We start from the raw sequence: 20,937 nt of genomic DNA, 5'->3' as shown, positions 1-20,937 counted from the left end.
GTGTGTTTAACACAGATAGGGAATGAAAAGGCTAAGAGATACCTAAAATTCATGACTAAATATATATGAGACACTGAGGCATTAAATATCCATGAGGTTTTAATTCACCACCGTTTCTAGCTAGCCTTATATGTCCTTAGACTAAATGCAACTAACTGCCATAGCTGCTCAGCAGGCTAATTGCCAGTCATTAAGGGGGCCACCCATCCTTGACCCAGTGGCCATGGGTACCTTCTCTGATCGTGCCTCCTTTTTAAACCTTGACCTTGTCCTTATGACATCATAATAGGGATCCTGATGTGGCAGAAACACAGATACATGACACCAGGATTTAGAGAGTGTGGCCTTCCCACCTGTGTGCATCTTACCTAACTCCATTAACTAACCCTATTTCTTTCTATTTGCTTTTCCCTGTGTGTTTTACATTGACTTAATAAACTAAGTGCTTGGAGCAGTTATATCTGGCTGGTGGGACTTTCTGTACTGTGAACTCTGGGACTGATTGGCTGGTTGTGTCCCGTTGGTGATGAATATGGTATGAATCCCATCTTAGTTAACAGGAAAACCAGATCACACTGCAGAAATGCTCTCTGACATTAAAGGAAAATTTGAGATGAAAAATTTCAACATAGGAGCACATAAAAAACTGATTCATTGTCTGGTGTAGAAAAGGCATCAAAGAACAGATCATGAAATAAATTCAGAACAAAAGTCAATGGTGACCTAGTCATCTGTAGAAGGAAAAAAAAACACACATGAAAATATTCAAAGCCAAAGGAGGTAGTGTGCATTTTAGTGGAGCTGGGACTAATGCGGATAAGGAGAAATGCCTGGCAAAAATCCAGCTGAAGCAGCAACTGCCCACCTCTGGTTGCTCACTTTCAGGCCCAGCCTCCCACCTCTGCTGGAGTGCACAAAGATGAACATGTCATCAAATAGAATAGCTTCTGCAAAACATGACTGTACTGCTCATGGTCCTGTCACTCATCACAAAAAGAGGAACTTATACCAGATCAAACTTAATAAGTAAAGAATTTAATCAAATCTTTGAAAACGTAATGAATTAGCAGAGTTATAGAAAGCAATCTGCTCCAAGCCAATCCATCACTACAATTTTGTATTTTCCAGAATGTCTTATAATGGAATCCCCATATTTAATATCTTGAACCAGGCTTCTTTCACTCTGCATGATGTCTTCGAGACCATTTCCAGCCTTTTGTCAACCACATGCTCTTTATTCTTGCTGAGAAGAAAGAATCAGTGGTGTGGTTGGCCACAATCTGTGTACCCACTCACTCAATGAAGATGAATGTTCTGGTTGTTTCCAGTTTGGGGCTATTACAGGTAAAGCTTGTGCAAGTATTTGTGAAAAGAACTTTTTTATTTATTTAGGGTGAAACCGCCAGAGTGGGATTGTTAGGCCACAGGAAAGAATATGTTTAACTCCATGAGAAATTGCCCCATTCTGTATCTAGAGCAACATTTGAGGGTTCAGTTGCTTGTATCCTCACTAACACTGGGTAGTGCCAGTATTTTTTAATCCAATCAGTTCAATCAGTGTGTAGTGATTCCTTTTTTTCTCTCTCTCTTTCTTGGGAAATTTTGCAGATTAATTAATCATAAATAAAGAAATACCCTCTGTCACCTATTATACATCTGTGGAAGAAAAAAGGGAAAGGGGCTGCTGAGGGAAAACATCTTAACTACTCAAATAGCAACAAGATTTTCAGACATCATCAGAAGAAGGGATTTGGTACGAGATGTTATAAAATAAAAATAAAAATAATGGTTATTCCTCTCTAAGAAGAAGACCACACACAGCCAACAGTACACTCCACTATCAGGGGATACATATCCTAACCTCCCAGTCTGAATCTAAATAGACACCAGTTACACACACACACACACACACACACACACACACACACACACACACAGTCTGACAGTGTACATAGGGGCATTACAACAAATGGAGACAATAACCAGAAACCAGGCACAAACAGACAGCTAGTGCAATGGGCTCAGGGAACCAGGCTCTCTACTCATATAAAATGAAGAGCTGCACCACATAGTGAGCCAGACCAAAACCTGGGGTGAAGCTGCAAGCTGCAAGCTGCCTGAAAGAGGGCTGCTGGCATGTGACAAAGCTTGGGGACAAGGGGATCTTGAGGAGAAGCCACTGGGACCCCCTGGACTGACTTACTGATGGAAGCACTGTGTTTTCTTTTTTGTGTGTGTGTGTGATAGCTATTCTTTTATTTTTATTATTTTAATTTTTTTATTTTCTCCCCAATTTCCCCTCTTTATCCCCCCTCCACCCAGTACCCCCTAACCCTCCAGCTTTCCCAACCCCCTTAGTTCATGTCCATGGGTTGTGCATATAAGTTATTTGAGTTTTCTGTTTCTTATACCATTTTTATCTCTCTCTATTTTATGATTACTAATTATTCTTCTTCTTCCCTCTACCTTTCACCCACTATTCCTCCCTTCCCCCTTCCCACTGAAATCTCTCCATGTGATGTCAATTTCTCTGATTCTGTTGTTGTGCTAGTTGTTTGGTTAGCTTTTTCCCTTGTTTTCTTTTCTTTTAGGTTTATTTGTTGAGAGTTGTGAGTTTGTTGTCATCTTACTATTCATATTTTGTAACTTCTTTTTCTTAGATAAGTCATTTTAACACTTCATATAAGGCCTTGGTGATAATGAAATCCTTTAACTTGACCTTATCTAGGAAGTACTATTATCTGCCCTTGCATTCTAAATGAAAGCTTTGTTGGATAGAGCAATCTTGGATTAAGTCCTTGTCTTTCATGACTTCAAATACTTCTTTCCTGCCCCTTCTTGCCTGCAAGAATTCTTTTGAGAAATCAGCTGACAGTCCTATGGGCACTCCTTTGTAGGTGACTCTCTCCTCTTGCTGCTTTTAAGATTCTCTCCTTATCTTTAATCTTGGGTAACTTAATGATGATGTGCCTTGGTGTGTTCCTCTGAGTCCAACTTCTTTGGGACTCTCTGAGCTTCCTGAACTTTCTGGAAGTCTATTTCCTTTGCCAGATTGGGGAAGTTCTTCTTCATTATTTGTTTTCTTTTTCTTAACTTGGAAATAACCTTTATTTCTTTTCAAAAATATTTTATTGATCATGCCATTACAGTTCTATTCCCCCCTTCCTTCCCCTCCATCCTGCACACCCCTCCCCCACCATTCCCCCCTTTAGTTTATGACCACATGTCTCAGGTTCTTTAGATTCTATATTTCCCATACTATTCTTGCTCCCCCATCTATTTTCTACCTAATGTCTATGCTACTTATTTTCTGTACCTTCTCCCCCCTTCTCCTCCTCCCACTCCCCTGTTGCTAACCCTCCATGTGATCTTCATTTCTATGGTTCACTCCAGATCTAGCTGTCCTCTTATTTGCTTTTGTTTTAGGTGTGGTTGTTGATAACTGTGAGTTTGCAGTCCTTTCACTGTTCATATTTTTTATCTTCTTTTTCTTAGGTAAGTCCCTTTAACATTTCATATAATAAGGGCTTGGTGATGATGAACTCCTTCAACTTGACCTTATCTGAGAAGCACTTTATCTGCCCTTCCATTCTAAATGAAAGTTTTGCTGGATAGAGCCATCTTGGATGTAGGTCTTTGGTTTTCATGACTTGGAATACTTCTTTGCAGCCCCTTCTTGCCTGTAGGGTCTCTTTTGAGAAATCTGCTGACAGTCTGATGGGAACTCCTTTGTAGGTGACTGTCCCCTTATCTCTTGCTGCTTCTAGGATTCTCTCCTTCATTTTAATCTTGGCTAATGTAATGATGATGTGCCTTGGTGTGTTCCTTCTTGGATCCAACTTCTTTGGGACTCTCTGAGCTTCCTGGACTGCCTGGAAGTCTATTTCCTTTGCCAGATTGGGGAAGTTCTCCTTTATTATTTGTTCAAATAAGTTTTCCACTGGTGGCTGTTCCTCTTCCCCTTCTGGTGCCCCTATACTTCGAATGTTGGAACGTTTAAAGATGTCCTGGAGGTTCCTAAGCTTCTCCTCATTTTTCTGAATTCTTGTTTCTTCATTCTTTTCTGTTTGGTCATTTTTTTCCTCTTTCTGGTCCACTCCTTTGATTTGAGTCCCAGTTTCCTTTCCATTACTGTTGGTTTCCTGTGCATTTTTATTCATTTCAATTAGTTTAGCCTTCATATGTTCCTCTAATTTGTGACTATAATCAACCAGTTCTGTGAGCATCCTGATCACCAGTATTTTGAACTGTGCATCTGAAAGTCTGGCTATTTCTTCATCGCTTATTTTTATCGGCTCTGGGGCTCTGAGTTGTTTTTGAGCCATGTTTTGATCTGTTTGTGCCTGTTATGTACGAGGAGGTGTTCACCAGGGCAGGGCCACCCAGGTTGCTGGTTTGTGATGCTGTATGTGGGGGCGGGGTCAGAGAGGGACAATGGCAGTCCCCTCTGCCACTTTCTGCCACTGGGGCCTGCACAGTCTGTCTCACCACTCGCTCCTTCACTGGTTTATCTGCGCTCTAGTGTGCGACTGTGGTCAGCCCTCAGTGAGTCCACCCCCTTGTTCCCTCAGTGGGTCCGCCCACCTCTCCATACCTGGGATCCACCCACGGCTGCCTGCATGCCTGGGTTGCGTGCCCAGGTAGGTCAGGTGGATCTTTCCTGCCCGACCCCGCTCTGCTGCTGGCTCTGTCCCTCTTACCGATTTGGCTGAAGGGTTTGTTGTTGTCAGACTTCCATATAGTTCAATTTTCTGTGGTTTGGCTGCATTTTTGTTGCTAAAACTTTGTTGTTTTTAAACTTGGTTGTGTGAGAAGATGCAGTGCTTCCACCTACACCTCCATCTTGGCGGAAGTCCGCACTGTGTTTTCTGTTACACAGATTTAAAAAGTACCAGAGGACAGAAACAAACAAACAAAAAAAACAACCCTGCTGGGTTGCCTGTAAGCCCCTGCCTCCACTCCCCTACAAGACTACAATCAAAGGTTGAGGAACTGTATATTGAGTTTGTTAAATTACAGTCTATAGTTGAAGACATTATTGACAATGTATTTGCTGACTCCTGAACAATACCAAGTGCTTTAACTATTTGGTCTGTGAATTGGCAGTCTATAAACTGAAAAGCTAATAGCTATAAGATAAATTCAACTAGACTTTACAACATTTCCAAATAATGGTAGGATATTGCTTAATTTACACCTTAAATGGGATATCTGGAGCTGAATAACAGGAAGTAATGGCAAAGTAACTCATAAAATAAATACATTAATAAGACAAGAATACATTATGTCATAGAAAATAGCTAATTAGGTTCTAGAAACCTTAGAACACTCTGGAACAGATTCTTGGGTAACAAGGGCTGAACAAAGACACATTCCTTTAAACAATGAAGCTGTTTTAACAGCTGTCTGATGATGTAAGCTTTTCAGCCATCAAGGGAGAAATAAATTATTAGACGAGAATGCCTGAGCCAGAGATGGCAGTTGGATTACAGGAAGATATATACAAAGAGTAAAAAAATACTGTCTCAACGCCATGGTTACAACCTCAGGGTTGTCTATTGCTGTCCCCCAGATCTGTAATGTGAGGGTCACTCCTGCAGGAATGCAGCCACCTCTCTCCCCAATAATGGCACCCAATCATGCACAGAAAGCCACAAAGACAAAACGGATATCTCAGCTGTCAAGTGCAGGAAGGGGCAGGGAGTGTGGTTGGCACACCTAGAGGTAGGGGCTTCTGCCTTCCCTCTTCTCCAAGCAGGGACAGAGACAAAAATTTCCTCTGACTCATCTGGCTTATACAGGTTTAAGGAGCACCAATTTAAAACAGCCCAGAGGACAAAAACAAAAATAAGCCTATTTTTTTACAAAAGACCCATGATGATACCTAGCTCCATAATTAGAAAAACGTTAGTTCAAGGGGAAAAAAATTCAAAAAGACAAAATTATTAAATGTAAGTTGAATAAGTTCTAAAACTTAGTTGGTAAATGCAAAATTTTATTGACTATATTAAAAATGGCATGAGTGATTTTCCTATTTTACATGAATCCTTGGACAAATTACATTAGTTTGACAATAAATATATATCTTTTCTCTAACCTCATTATTTTAAACTTTCTAAATTTCCTCTGCTGCAATTATGGGTCAAATAAATTATCATTATTTACACAAAATATTATAAGGCACAAAAATATATACATACATATTTAACTAAATTAGAATAACTGCTGTTTTATATAAGGACTGGCTCTTATAAACTCCAAATAACAGGGCAAATCATTTTAAGTTGGTTATTTTACTTCTATCTGTATGTGATATTTAAACAGCATCCCTTTGACTGTTGACCCCCTTTTCTCTATTTCAGTGTCATTGTTTTTATTTTGCTTGCTTGTTTGTTTTGTTGTTTAGCTTCCTGTTAAAGGTGAGGTCATATGGTATTTGTCTTTCACTGCCTGGCTTATTTCACTCAGATAATGTTTTCCAGTTCCATCCATGCTGTTGCAAAGGGTAGGAGCTCCTTCTTTCTTTCTGCTTCATAGAATTCCATTGTGTATATGTACCATAATTTTCTGATCCATTCATTTCTGATGGGCACCCAGGTTGTTTCCAACTCTTGGCTATTGTAAATTGTGCTACTATGAACATTGGGGTGCATAAGTTCTTTTGAATTGGTGTTTCAGAGTTCTTAGGATATAATCCTAGCAGTGGAATTGCTGGGTCAAAAGGCAGATCCATTTTTAGTTTTCTGGGAAAATTTCATACAGTTTTCCATAGTGGTTGTACCAGTCTGCAACCCCACCAACAGTGAACTAGGGTCCCCTTTTCCCCACAACCTCTCCAACACTTGCTATTTGTTGCTTTGTTTATGATGGCCATTTTGACTGGTGTGAAGTGGTATCTCATTGTGGCTTTAATTTGCATCCCTTTGATAGCTAGCGATATTGAATATCTTTTCATGTGTCTCTGGATCCTCTGTATGTCCTCCTTGGAAAAGTGTTCAAGTCCTTTGCCCATTTTTTAACTGCGTTGCTTGTCTTCTTAGAGTGCAAGAGTGTAAATTTTTTATATATTTTGAAGATTAACCCCTTGTCTGAGGTATCATTGGCAAATATGTTTTCCCATACAGTTGGTTGTCTTTTTATTTTAATACTGTTTTCTTTAGCCACGCAGAAGCTTTTTATTTTGATGAGATCCCATTTGTTTATTCCTTCCTTTATATTCCTTGCTCTAGGGGACATATCAGTAAGAATGTTGCTACGTGAAATATCTGAGATTTTCCTGCCAATATTCTCTCCTCTAGGACTTTAATGGTGTCATGGCTTATATTTAAGTCTTTTATCCACCTTGAATTTATTTTTGCATATGGTATAAGTAGGTACTCAAATTTCTTTTTTTTTTTTTTTTTTGCATATAGCTGTCTAGTTCTTCCAACACCATTTGTTGAAGAGGCTATTTTTACTCTATTTTGTGTTACTGCCCCCTTTGTCAAGTATTAATTGACTGTAGAAAGTTGGGTTTATTTCTGGGCTCTCTGTTCTGTTCCATTGGTCTATGTGCCTGTTTTTATGCCAGTACCAGGCTGTTTTGATTACACCTTTGACTGTTGAAATCGACAATGATTATATTATACTATAAGCATAATTTTTGAAACTTTTAACTAACTTAAGGCCTGTTACTAATATGAACTTAATTAATAACATTGTTACCTGAAATCTTTGATAATTAAAATGCCTAAATACAGATTACAAAATAATTGATTATGCATTAACACTTATTTGCTATTTGCAAAGCTCCAATTATGGTGGTAAATTTATGTGAGATATATTGCCTTTTATACTATATTGTTAAGGATAATTTATTTTAAAAAGCTGAAGTTAAAACTTCAAAATTTTATCTAACTGTATGTGTGTATTTAGATAACCTCCTGCAGATAACAATTGTAATCTCTGGACAAAAACCAGTTAACAATATTGTAAGAACTACATATGGTGCCAGGTGGGTACTATCAATAGGATCACTTCATAAACTATATAATTGTCTAAACACTATGCTGAATACCTAAAACTAATATAAAATGTATTTAAACTAAAATGTATATAAAAATGTGTGTTAAACTAGGAAGGCTTTTGAGTAATGAAGAAGAGAACAAATAGTTTAGATAAAAATTATTTCAATCTTTACTATACAGTCTGCTCTTTAAAAATGAAAGAAAACAATTTGTCCTTTGTCTTCTTTGGAGTACTGAACTTCATGGTTATATCTTATCTCTGGAAGAGTTAGACTTCTGTGGGATTACCTGTTTGTTGCTTTGCACTGATTTCTTAAATCATTTTAAACAAAAGTCACATTTCTAAGAAGCTAAATTTACTTATTACTGTGTTTAATATAAACTTTGTTGTCTGGTTTTAATAGTTTCTTCTTTAATAGTTTCTTTAGAAAATTATGACACGTATTCATCTCCCTATGTAATTTTTTGTTTGACAACTCTTTTGTTCTTGTTGAACAAACGAAAACAAGGTCTGTGACTTCTCATGAAGTCACTCAGGACTAGGACCAAATCTCCCCAAATTACTACTTAATTTAGAAGTTCTTTTGTTATTGGACAAGAGACTTGGCCCTGAACAGGTCTGCCTCGGCCTGGCCTGTAGTGGGTGGGTTGTTGACTTTGTGCAGGAATGATTTCACAACACCAGTGATTTTTAGAGGATATTTATAAAAGATGGGGACAGTGAAACAAGGCAGGGCCCAGCACAGAAGAAGCAACAGAAGAGAACCTAAGCAGGGCTGCTGTCAGCACACTGGGAAGTCAGAGAAAAGGAGGCCTTGGAAACAGGTTCAGGAGATTGGCTGCTGCTGTCCATTGCTCCCCTAGTTATAAGTCTAACGGGGTCCCTTAGAGTTTATGAGATGTGTGCTTGTGAGGGAAGAAGAGAGGAAAGGAAAGGTGTGGGGACACGCTCCCAAGAGGGAGAGGGCTAGGTTATTTGTTTTGAGGATTTTATCTCTCTCTTGCAGGTGGGAGTCTTAGGGGAGGTTGCACTGAAGTATTTCAGGAGAATGTTAATCAGTTTTTTAGGTGTGTCTTTGAGGGTTGTGGTCTCCACTGATTGGCCAATGACAGGGCTGGGAGTCATTAGTCATTGCAGCAGGTCCTGTAATTGCCCACTTGGTGGTCAATTATACTGCCTTTCTGGGCCTGGAGTTTAAATTTAACTGAGGCCTAGATGTCATCTCTAGGGAGGTGGCTTTCTGTATCTGGCTCCAAATTCCTCGGTGAGTTCGTTTAGCTACCTATCTCAGTTTCCCCATTGCCAAGGAATTTTCCTAGCTTCTTACTATCCTGTCTCACTGTCTCTAATCTAGGTCCACATTGAAAACAACATTGGCAGGCCAAAAAAGAGAAACTGGATTAATTATGTAGTGATAAAATGTTATAAATGTGTTTCAATAATTGTTTATTTTTCAGGTTGAACAGAACATATTTGGATTCATGCGTAATGGTGAGGCAAAGCTGTTCATGAATTGATGTGTTCTTAGGTACAAAACCCTCATAATTTGGTGGCAGCTAATACATGCTTTATAAAAAAAAATCAAATGCCTTGGACATTTGTCAGTATCCTCAGTGATCATAAGTTGCTTCTCTCTTGATTGGTTAAATATACCCAAATAGAAAATTCCACTCTCCTTCATTCTGATTCAATACCATCAAATAATCAGAGCTATTCAGTCTTATCACCCACTGGTGGTTTCATAAACTATAAAAACCAAATTGTGTTCTACAAGTGGCAAAAAGGGAGGAGGATCCTAATTTTAAAAAATGGTACCAGATAAAAACAGACTTCTCAAGGAACAAAATTAGTATTTCTAGGACACTAGAGAAAAAGATGACTCCGTTGATATGTGCCTTATGCTTTTAATGTTTCACTTAGATTGAGAACCACTGTCCTCACCTGTGAATTGCCCAACAGTTTTACAAACTCACTCAAAAGTGCAAAATCAGTCTTAATATTAATGATATGTGTTGGACCCATCTGTACCTAGATGCTGGAGCCCTGTATTTGGCTTGCATGTACAATATCAAAATGCTTATTTGATCTGTTTTCTAGCAACAAATTTCTAGCATAACTTTCTGAGCAACTCAATCTTATTATGAAAGGCAATCCTTAGTTTGTGCTGTTCATGGTGGCTAAAATTCAGAAGTCTACATATGCAGACTTCTAATTACTCAGTAGGTGAAGAATCAGAGAAAAAACTTGGGAGCAACCACAAAAACTGGGAAATAAGGGGAGAAATCTAATAAAGGAGGAGGTTACAAAGAAGGTGCCCCAAATGAGGTGTGTAAATGCTATATCTCAGGCTGGCCCCTGGTACTGAGCATGCAAACTCCCAAGAATACAGCTAAGGCTAAAAGAACCCATAAGAGATTTTTGCTGCTGCTCACTGCAAGATAGGCAGAGTTTATGTCAAATATGTTAACCACATGCTGAAACAAAATAAGCCACACTATTCAGAGGAACAATGGAATCCAGAATCTCAACAATTTAAATCCTTTGCTCTGTATTATACTGTCAATGGACCTTTTATCTATGCATGATTTTATGTTAACTTTGGTCATTTATAAAACATTGGTTCATTGAGTTATATATATCCTTCAAATGTTGACACATCTCATTGTTCAGTATTTAAAAACCACAGTCATTAATGTTACTACTGATCTCATCAGACAAGATTGTAAATGTCACAAAACTCTTGTGCTCATTACGGTGGATACAAATTTTTCAAAATTCCAATTTTCACTTGAATTTTCAAATTTTACTGTAGGCAGCAAATGTCACTTTCCTTGAAGTAACAAACTCATATCATTCAATTTTTTAGAAAATGTCTTCCAAATACTAAATTCTGAATTATCAGTGTGTATGTCATTATTCTTTCAATTAAAAACAGTGTTTCATGAAAGAATCAGCTAGCTCTGTTCTTAGCTCAATTAACCACACATTACTTTTTCTCTCTGCTTCTGTGTTGTGACCATTTAAGGCCTGACAGGTTCACAAGATTCAGGCAGAAGAATATTCACAGAGCCATTGGAATATCTGATATGCCTTTTTATTCAAGGGTGAGCAATCCATGCATGTTGCAAGCTGTGTGTCCCCTTGCATGTTTCTGCATGTCACCTATCCCCTCTGTGTGGCACCCAGCATGGCACTCAGCAGGGAGTCCCTACCCCCTTAAATACTAGAGACAAACAATGCTGGCACGATGCCAACAGATCTTATGCAACAGAGCTTCACACTATACATGAGAGCCTACTCAAGGCTATGGGAACGCTTTATTGGACCCAGTCTCTAAGCTATGAGATCCCTACTTATCAGGCCCATTCTCAAGGTTATGGTAAATGGCTTTCCTTAGTTGGCCAGAAACCTGGCTGAAGAAGCCAGAACCCTATAGCTTCATTATGCAACAGAACTGATTTTTTGCATGATTCATAGAATCATGCAAATTTACATAGAATATTAAAAAGACATGTATTTAAAAGTAAAGATTTAAAGAAAGTAATAGTGGATCTGGCCTCATCAATTAAATTCTTAAGTAACTAGCTACTAGCACAGCTTGGTGACACTGCCTTGATTTGTGCTTACATGCCAACAGTTTTATGGCTGATTTTGTACTAGCACTGCAAATGTCATAATATTAAAACAAGCAAATAATATCTTACCATTTTTCACAAAAATAGTTTTGGCATCTTGGGGAACCTCTGAGTCACCAAATCACACTTTGAGAACTACTGTGTGTTGTAGACCATTCTGGCAGGTTCCCCCCCTCCTTTGACAAAGCCCAAATCCCTATGTTCTCTGGGAGAAGTGCTTCCTGGCTCTAATCCCCTTTAGCCTGAATACCTGAGGGGGAGAGGTGCAGCTTCTTGCCTTGCTAGAGCGTGTCCTGGGGGAAAATCTGGCATCACAAAGACTTCCTGATAAACCTGTGAAATCTGCTCTGCTAAGAGTGCTTTCATTCATATGTTAAGGGTTTGAGCAGGAAACCCTAAAACTCTGTTCCTGACAGACTCTGACTCATAGTAAGCCCTCATATTTCTTTGAAATGTTATCTACTGTTTGATCCTTGCCACCCTGTATTCCTGTGTATTACAACCCAATAAAAGCCCCTGGAGGAGGGAGCTCAACACCTTTTCCCCCTGAGAAACTGGCCACTGCTCATGGTTTTCTTCCTCTGGGAAAATGGCCACTTCTCCTCCCCAAGCAGATCACATCATGTCTCAGTCATGATTACTCTCATCCGTGGTGGCTGAGGGGGCTTGTGAGGGAAGTCGCCCCCATAACTGTGTAAAAGAAAATGTAAACAGAGGAGACTGACCTCAAGGTGACCCAGATATTTTAATCAGTTAGAGAAGGAATTTAAAGCAGCTATTATAAGTATGCTCAGAATTTTAGATAGAAATATGCTAAAAAATGAATGATCAAATAAGAAATCTCAGAATAGAAACTACTCAAAAGAACCAAATAGAAAGTTATGGAACTGAAAAATACCATTCCAAAATTTTAAAAATTCACTGGATGGGCTCAACATTAGGTTGGAAAAAAAGAAGAAAAAGTCAGTAACTGGCAGATAAATTTATAGAAGCTATCATATCTAAAACGTAGAGATAAAAAATTGAAAAAACTTTTTGAGCCAGACTCTGTCAAAAAGTCTAACATACTTGTAACTGGAATCTAAGAAAAAGAGGAAGAGAATGGGGCAGAGATAAGTATTTGAAAAACAAACATTCCAATGTCCAAAACTGAGGGAAAGACATATATTTATAAATTAAAGTTCATTGGAGAACCCCAAGGAGAAATACAAAGAAAACCACACAAAGGCACATGACAGTCAAATTGCAAAAAGCCAAAGAGAAAGAGAAATTTTTAAAAGCCATCAGAGAAATGACACAGTACATTCAGGGAACAATAACAACTGATAATTTGTTTCTCATCAGAAACAATGGAGATTGGAAGATAGAAGAATTACAGTTTTTACACTTTTAATATGCTGAAGGAAAACAATCTCAGCCCAGGATTCTATATCCAATGAAAATGTCCTTGAACTCTGACTGGTGTGGATCAGTGGGTTGAGTGTCATCCTGCAAACTGAAAAGTTCTCCAGTTCGATTTCCAGTCAGGATGCCTACCTGAATTGTGGGCTAGTCCCCCATTTGGGGGCATGCTAGAGGCAACTGATAGATGTTTCTCTAGTACATCAATGTTCTCCCCCCCTAAAAAAAGCAAAAACAAAAACAAAAAACCCATAAATCAAAAAAATTTTCTACAAAAGAAAATGCCCTTGAATATTGAAGGTAAAATAAAGACACTTTCAGATAAAGGGAAACTGAACATATTCATGGTCAGCAAATTCGGAGTTCAGAAAATGCTAGAGTATGTTTTTTAGGTCAAATTGAAATGATACTAGGTGAAAATTCTGATTTGCAGGAAATAATGAAGAGTACTAGAAATAGTAGATACGTGTGAAAATATTTTTAAGAGATGACTTTCATCCTGATTTCTTTAAAATACTGGGTTGGCCAAAATGTTAGTTTGGTTTTTTTTCATATGATGGCTTCAGTAGTGCTTAGTTGTCTTTAACTTCATTGGAAACAATTTTGTTAGATTGTATTGTGACCACTGTCCCATCAATGTGCATTTAAAAAAAACTTACCAGATTGGTGAATTGTTGTGCAGCCATTTTAATATGTAAAATGGAAGGAAATGTGTGACATTTTGGGCATATTGTGTTTTATTATTTCAAGAAGGGTAAATTTGCAAATGAAATGCAAAAAAAGATTTGTCCAGTATATGGAGAAGGTGCTGTGACTGATCAAATGTGTCCAAAGTGGTTTGCAAAGTTTCTTGGTACTATTGACATTTTGGCCAAATCTTTGCTCTGGAGCTGTCTTATGCATTGGAAAATATTTAGCAGCACCCTTGGTCTCTACCCACAAGGAGCCAATAGTGAGAGCTAGCTAACATACTCAAAATATTCAAATCAATAAAGTTATTGGTGAAAATGAAAAATATGTCTTACATTTTATGGAAAAAAAACATATGGACTTTTTGGCCAGCCAATACATGTGACTGTATAAAGCAAAAATTATAACAATGTATCTTGGTTTTGCTGTGTATATACAAGGTCTGCCTGGAAAAAGTCCAGCCATTGTTAATGTAATGAAAACAGTTTGTTGGACATCAATGTGACCTGGCAGCCAAGGAAAGTGGACTGGGGTGGTCATGTGTGAAAAATGACTACTTAACTGTACTAGTCAGTGGGGAAGTAGATGCTGTTGAGTGAACATGTGTACTGTGTGGCTGTGTAGAGCAATGAATCAGCATCCAATTTTGCATTAAGTTTAAACATTTCTCAGTGGAAACTACTCAGATGATTCAGAATACCACAGCTGCAGGCAACTGGTGATTTGCAGCTTCATCATGACAACATGCTGGTTTATGCATCATGTCTCATGCAGAACTTTTTGGTGAAACATCAAGTCATCCAGTTGACTCAGACCTCCTGCAGCCCAGATTTGGCACCCTGCAACTTCTAGCTTTGGAAAACTAAAATCACATTTGAAAGGGAAGAGATTTTAGACTGTCAGTGAGATTCAGAAAAATATGATGGGGCATCTGATGGCAATTGGGAGAACCATGTGAGGTCCTAAGGTGACTACTCTGAAGGGGGCTGAGGCATCATTGTCCTTTGTACAATGTTTCCAGTATCTTCTTCAATAAGTGTCTCTATTTTTCATATTACATGGCTGGATACCTTCTGGATAGACCTCATATATGAAATATGTACCACAACTATAGGATAAAAAATGAGTGAGAGTATAAAGAAGCCTATATAGGTACAAGTTTTTTACATTTTATATGAAGCAGCATAACATTAATTCTAAATAGATTGTGTGAAGAATGTACATTGTAATCAATAGATCAACCATGGAGTGAGGGTTACAGTTAAAAAGACAATATAGAAATTAAAATCAAATTCTAAAAATAATCAATTAGTCAAAAGAAATCATGAAAGGAAGAAAAGAGGAACAAAATCAGATGCAACAAACAGAAAACAAGTAGTGAAATATATGCCCTAAATTAAACTACATCAATAACTACATTTATCAATAAATGTAAGTAAAGCGAACTTTCTATTTGATAGCAGATATTATTACAGTACATATTTTTTTTAAGGCAAAACTCTGATAATCCTGTAAAAGAGTCAGGGTAGATGGACTCCAGGGTCTATGGCTCGTGGCACTACTCCTCACCTTGATCTGTCATTGTGATCCTCCCTGCTGCCCATGCATCACCCAGTCTCCTGAGCAGTGCAAGGTAGCTGGGACAGCATCCTCTCTTGGAGAGTGGGCAGTGGCCAGGCACGCATGGGCACAGAGGCTGGAGAAAATGATGAAAGTGCCCAAACTATCCTCAAGTTTATATACAGTGAAAAATACCCAGATGAAGCGCCCCTTTATGAAATATTCTGCCATGACAATCTAGAAGGTAATTATGTCTCAGGCCTTTTAAAATTATTATAATTACAGGCAGAAGAAAATCTTGGTATGGTGATAATCTTCACTTTAGTGACAGCTGTGCCAGAGAAGTTACATGAAATAGTGGATCAAATAAAAACTATAGGAGAAGAAAAGAAAGAAAAAGAATCATAAGAAGCTGAAAAGCAATGGCTTTTCATGGCATTCCTGTTACAACCAAGAATTTATTGAGGCCAGGTTTGATGCAGCACTCTTAGAAATTAAAAAGAAATGAATGAAAGAAGAGCAAGCAGGAAAAAAATGAATTAAATGGGAAATCACTATTTTAAACAGATGGTAATTTTGACACGTCTGATATCTAATTCTTGGAAGATGCTGGAGAACATGTGGAGGTAGTCCAGACTTGTTCTGGGGAATGGGTGCCTTGGAGCTGGAGGATGACGAGGATGACCCAGACTACAATCCTACCGACTGAGAGGGTAACTTGAAGGACTAATAATGAACTATTTCTGTCTCCAGAAGTTTGACTGCCACAGTATCTATGGCTATGATGAGAGGGTGTTGATTTTTTTCTTTTTTTCTAAGTAAACATCATTTTCAGGAGATTATTCTTCTGATAGCTTTCATTATTAAATTTAATCAACTAACCTTACAATTTCAAAAATACAATAAAATTAAATAAGCAAAACTCAAGTATTTGCTCCCTCAAGGAGACACACTTTAAGTATTTGTGCTTTGTCTATAGTATTTGAAAGTATAATTCACTTTCTAACATGGGCAGAGAAATAGTAACTCTCCAGAAATTTCTCTTTCTGCAACAAAATCCTGAGAAACAGCTGGACTGCCTATAGTGAAAACTGAAGATGAGAGTGTGGTTTGTCCCTGGCATCCATCTGTCCACCGGTTTCAGTGCTCCTGGTGGACAGATGGTGGACCATCCAAAAGCCGCCCACTACCAGTGTTTTGCCTTCGGACTTAATGCATCCTATGCTCTGTGGTCTGCTAGGTGTAGCTTCCTTCTTTTCCAGTCCCTCCAGGTCCATGCGTCTGTTAATTACATAAATTGATAAAGTAATTCACAAAAGTGTTATTTACTAATAACGTATTCCTATTCCACGACATGGGTGTAACAAGGGCAGTCCGTTGCTTCATCATAATAACTGATGTTTATTGAGTACTTAGAGAAGGACCTTATTCAAGACTAAGCACAACACAGGTGCCATCCACTTAAGTCCTCCCCAAGATCTTTATGAGACAGATGCTGTGATTGTTAACATTTCCCAATCAGTAAAACTAAGGCGTGCAGAAGCAAGTCTCTCCCCTCCATCAAGCACACAGTTACATGTTTGCAGTTCAAGTGTTAAAAACAGGACTTAAACTCAGTGTATCTGATTCTGATGCACAATCCCTTAAATCTAAGGAATAATTCTGGCATTATGACAGACAGGAGAGAAGAGACACAGAGGCAAAGTAGCTGTTTTATCCTTTGAAACCATTTAAGTAGCCCTCTATCCCCTAGCTATATAGTGACCATATGACAAGCAGCTTTGTTGAGGGAGTAAAAGTCAGCAATGTAAAAGGCACTGTTGGATGACTGTGATTCAGGTTCTTTATGCATGTTACAGTATTTAATCTTTATGATTAAAAAGGCAGGCTCTTTTTTTCTTACATTATAGATGAGAATGTATAAATGTTTTAAGTTATAGTTAAAACATAAAATAAGGTATACTGATCTTTTCTTTCAATAAACTAATTTCATGAGAGTAGAAGGCAAAAAACCTCACATGTAATGTGTCAGGTATGACTTTGTTACTAGAAATCTGTATTTGGTTTGATCACTTCTTACAACAAACTTGTATTCAGATATTACTACCATAATGAAAATAAGAACAAATGTGATTCAAGACCATTTTCTGAGGGTAGAAAAAGCTACTTCTAACATATTGCAGATGTGGTTCCTGAAAAGCTTGATGGCTTCCCTCACAGAAGTTGGGTTACATCTGTTGGGATTCAGCACATTGTTCTGAATATTGCTTGCCTTAGAGCCTCTCTCTCCAGGAAAAAAAAAGTATGACCCTGACACAGGAGTACCAAAAGAATAGCACCACAAAGTCTCGGGTAGAATCTGTTTTGCTGCTTAAATTTTTTTTTCTGGATAGTCACTAATCAAAGTGGTGGACATCTGTTTTCTGTCATCTGTTTTTCTCTGAAGCTCTTGGGAGCACTAAAGTTAATGGCTTAGCTAATGCCTGCCTATTCTTTGAAAAGTGTTAAGCTATCAATACCTCTTCTATTAGTGCCACCTGCCCAACTATGACAAAGACTTTAATGAGAATAACTGAGGAAATTGAGAACTAGGATAGGAGGGAGGAAATTGCGACAAAATATCTTGCCTTGACTTGCATAGGATTCTGCAGCTCTCTAGGTTTTTGACCTTTGGCAAATTGGTTTATGAGCCAGTGTCCTCCTCTGTGGGTGTCAGCGTCCTCCTCTGCACTTGCTCTAAGATGAGAGAAGGTGTGGGTTGTTGGTACTGTAGGGGAGGAAAACTTTTTTCTCTATCCTCTCACCTTGGTGACCAGGGCCTGAAAATTAAACTCACAAAAGACAGATTAACAAGAGAAAATGTGTATTTGTATATATAAGAGCTAATAAAAGATGTATTTAGCTCCCTGAGTGATTAAAGTTAGATAGAGGCTTAGAGAACTAACTCAGTAGAGAAAATGGAGGGGGAAGAAAGGGCTTCTATGAGAAGAACAAATAGGTTTGTTTAGGAAAGACAAATGGGTTTTAAGAAGAAGCAGGAGTTAAGAAAGTTGATGATAATGTTTGTCTAAACTGGTGTGAGTGATTTTTCCTGAGAAGGGTTTTAGGGAACGTTTATCTTGTTCTCTCTCCTAGGAGTAGATGGACTCTGAAGAGGGGATTCATGGCAGCCTCATTTCTTAGAAGGTGCTGCTTTTAGTCAGATAAGGGACGGACGGTCTGAGAAGGTGTTTTTCTCCATCTGGGATTCTCAAATGTCTTCATCTTAAAATAATTTTTACACTGACTCCAGTCAGCCTCCACAGTACTACAGTCATACAAGGAAGCTGATCTAAAGTTTAGGGGAAGGAAGAAGAATCTCCGTTATGGACTTACTTGTATCTCCCCAAATTCATACATTGAAGTCCTAACCCAAATATAACTGTATTTTATATATTATATTATATTATTATTTTGCAAATAATCATAGATTTAATGTAAAAAACCCTAACTTTAGATGATATCATACAATAATTATATATGTAAAATTTTATATATGAAAAATCAACAATTCACAAAAATTTATACATCATCAATATCATCATCATCCCCGTCATCATCAACTATATGCAAAACCCACAGCAAGCAAAAGTCAAAAGACCAATGACAAATCAAGAAAACATACTTGCAAGGACTGATTTTTCTAATGTTGATTTTTTAAAATACTTTTATTTAGTTATTTTTCAAGTAAAGTTTTTTGTCTATTTCTCCAATCCCAGCCCCCCCACCCCGTGCTCCCCACCTTCCGCCCATTTCCACCCCCCTTTGTTCTCATTCCTGTGTCCTTCCTATTTGTTACTCCAAATCCCTCCCCCCTTTCCCCCTTAAATTCCCTTCCCTCTCCATTCTGGTCACTGTCCCCTTATTCTCTATTTCAGTGTCTTTGTTTTTATTCTGTTTGCTTGTTTGTTTTGTTGTTTAGCTTCCTGTTAAAGGTGAGATCATATGGTATTTGTCTTTCAACCCCTGGCCTATTTCACTCAGCATTATGCTTTCCAGTTCCATCCATGTTGTTGCAAAGGGTAGTAGCTCCTTCTTTCTCTCTGCTGCATAGAATTCCATTGTGTATATGTACCACAATTTTTGTACCCATTCATTTACTGATGGGCACCTAGGTTGCTTCCAACTCTTGGCTATTGTAAACTGTGCTGCTATGAAAATTGGGGCACATAGGTTCTTTGAAATTGATGTTTTAGGATTCTTAGGATATAATCCTAGCAGTGGAATTGCTGGGTCAAAAGGCAGATCCATTTTTAGTTTTCTGGGAAAATAATATATTGTTTTCCATAATGGTTGTACCAGTCTGCAATCCCACTAACAGTGAACTAGGGACCCCTTTCCCCCACAACCTCTTCAACATGTGTTGTTTGTTGCTTTGTTTATGATAGCCATCCTGACCAGTGTAAAGTGGTATCTCATTGTGGTTTTAATTTGCATGTCTCTGATAGCTAACAATATTGAGCATCTCTTCATGTGTCTCTGGATTCTCTGTATGTCCTCCTTGGAGAAGTGTCTGTTCAAGTCCTTTTCCCATTTTTTAATTGGGTTAGATGTCTTCTTAGAGTGCAGTCATGTAAATTCTTTGTATATTTTCAAGATTAAACGTTTGTCTGAGGTATCATTGGCAAATATGTTTTCCCATACAGTTGGTTGTCTTTTTAATTTAATACTGTTTTCTTGAGCCACGCAGAAGCTTTTTATTTTGATGAGATGCCATTTGTTTATTCTTTCCTTTATATTCCTTGCTCTAGGGGACATATCAGTAAAAACGTTGCTACCTGAAATATCTGAGATTTTCCTGCCGATGTTCTCCTCTAGGACTTTAACGGTGTCATGGCTTATATTTAAGTCTTTTATCCACCTTGAATTTATTTTTGTGTATGGTGTAAGTTTGATTTTTTTGCATGTAGCTGTCCAGTTCTCCCAACACCAATTGTTGAAGAGACTATCTTTACTCCATTTTATGTTATTGCCCCCTTTGTCGAATATTAATTGACTGTAGAGTGTTGGGTTTATTTCTAAGCTCTCTGTTCATTCCATTGGTCTATGTGCCTGTTTTTATGCCAGTACCAGGCTGTTTTGATTACAGTGGCCTTGCAATACAGTTTGATATCAGGTATTGTGATCCCTCCTACTTTGTTCTTCTTTCTCAAAATAGCAGCTGCTATTCGGAGTTGTTTATGGTTCCATACAAATTTTTGAAGTGTTTGTTCTATGTCTGAGAAATATGCCATTGGTACTTTAATAGGTATTGCATTGAATCTGTAAATCGCTTTGGGTAGTTTGGACATTTTGATGATGTTAATTCCTCCAATCCATGAACATATATATGTTTCCATTTGTTTGTGTCTTCCTTGATTTCTTTCTTCAGTGCTGTGTAGTTTTCTGCATACAGGTCTTTTCCCTCCTTGGTTAGGTTTATTCCCAGATATTTTATTTTTCTTTTTGCTATATCGAATGGGATTTTTTTCTTGATTTCTACTTCTGCTGAGTCATTGTTTGTATACAAAAATGCCTTTGATTTCTGGATATTGACTTTGTAACCTGCTGTTTTGCCAAATTCATTAATTAGTTCGAGCAGTGTTTTGGTGAAGTCTATAGGATT

At 38.0% G+C, this 20,937-nt stretch overlaps 1 pseudogene; it reads left to right on the top strand.

The window, feature by feature from the left end:
* The first annotated feature begins 15,416 nt into the window (after positions 1-15,416).
* LOC119060064 (RWD domain-containing protein 1-like) lies at positions 15,417-16,023 on the top strand (annotated as a pseudogene).
* Positions 16,024-20,937: the final 4,914 nt, after the last annotated feature.

This window comes from Artibeus jamaicensis, unplaced genomic scaffold (assembly GCF_021234435.1).
Source record: "Artibeus jamaicensis isolate MK-2021 breed Jamaican fruit bat unplaced genomic scaffold, CSHL_Jam_final contig_264, whole genome shotgun sequence".
Lineage (NCBI taxonomy): Eukaryota > Metazoa > Chordata > Mammalia > Chiroptera > Phyllostomidae > Artibeus > Artibeus jamaicensis.
The sequence above is the reverse complement of the archived record's forward strand: the minus strand, read 5'-3'. Positions and strand labels throughout refer to the sequence as shown.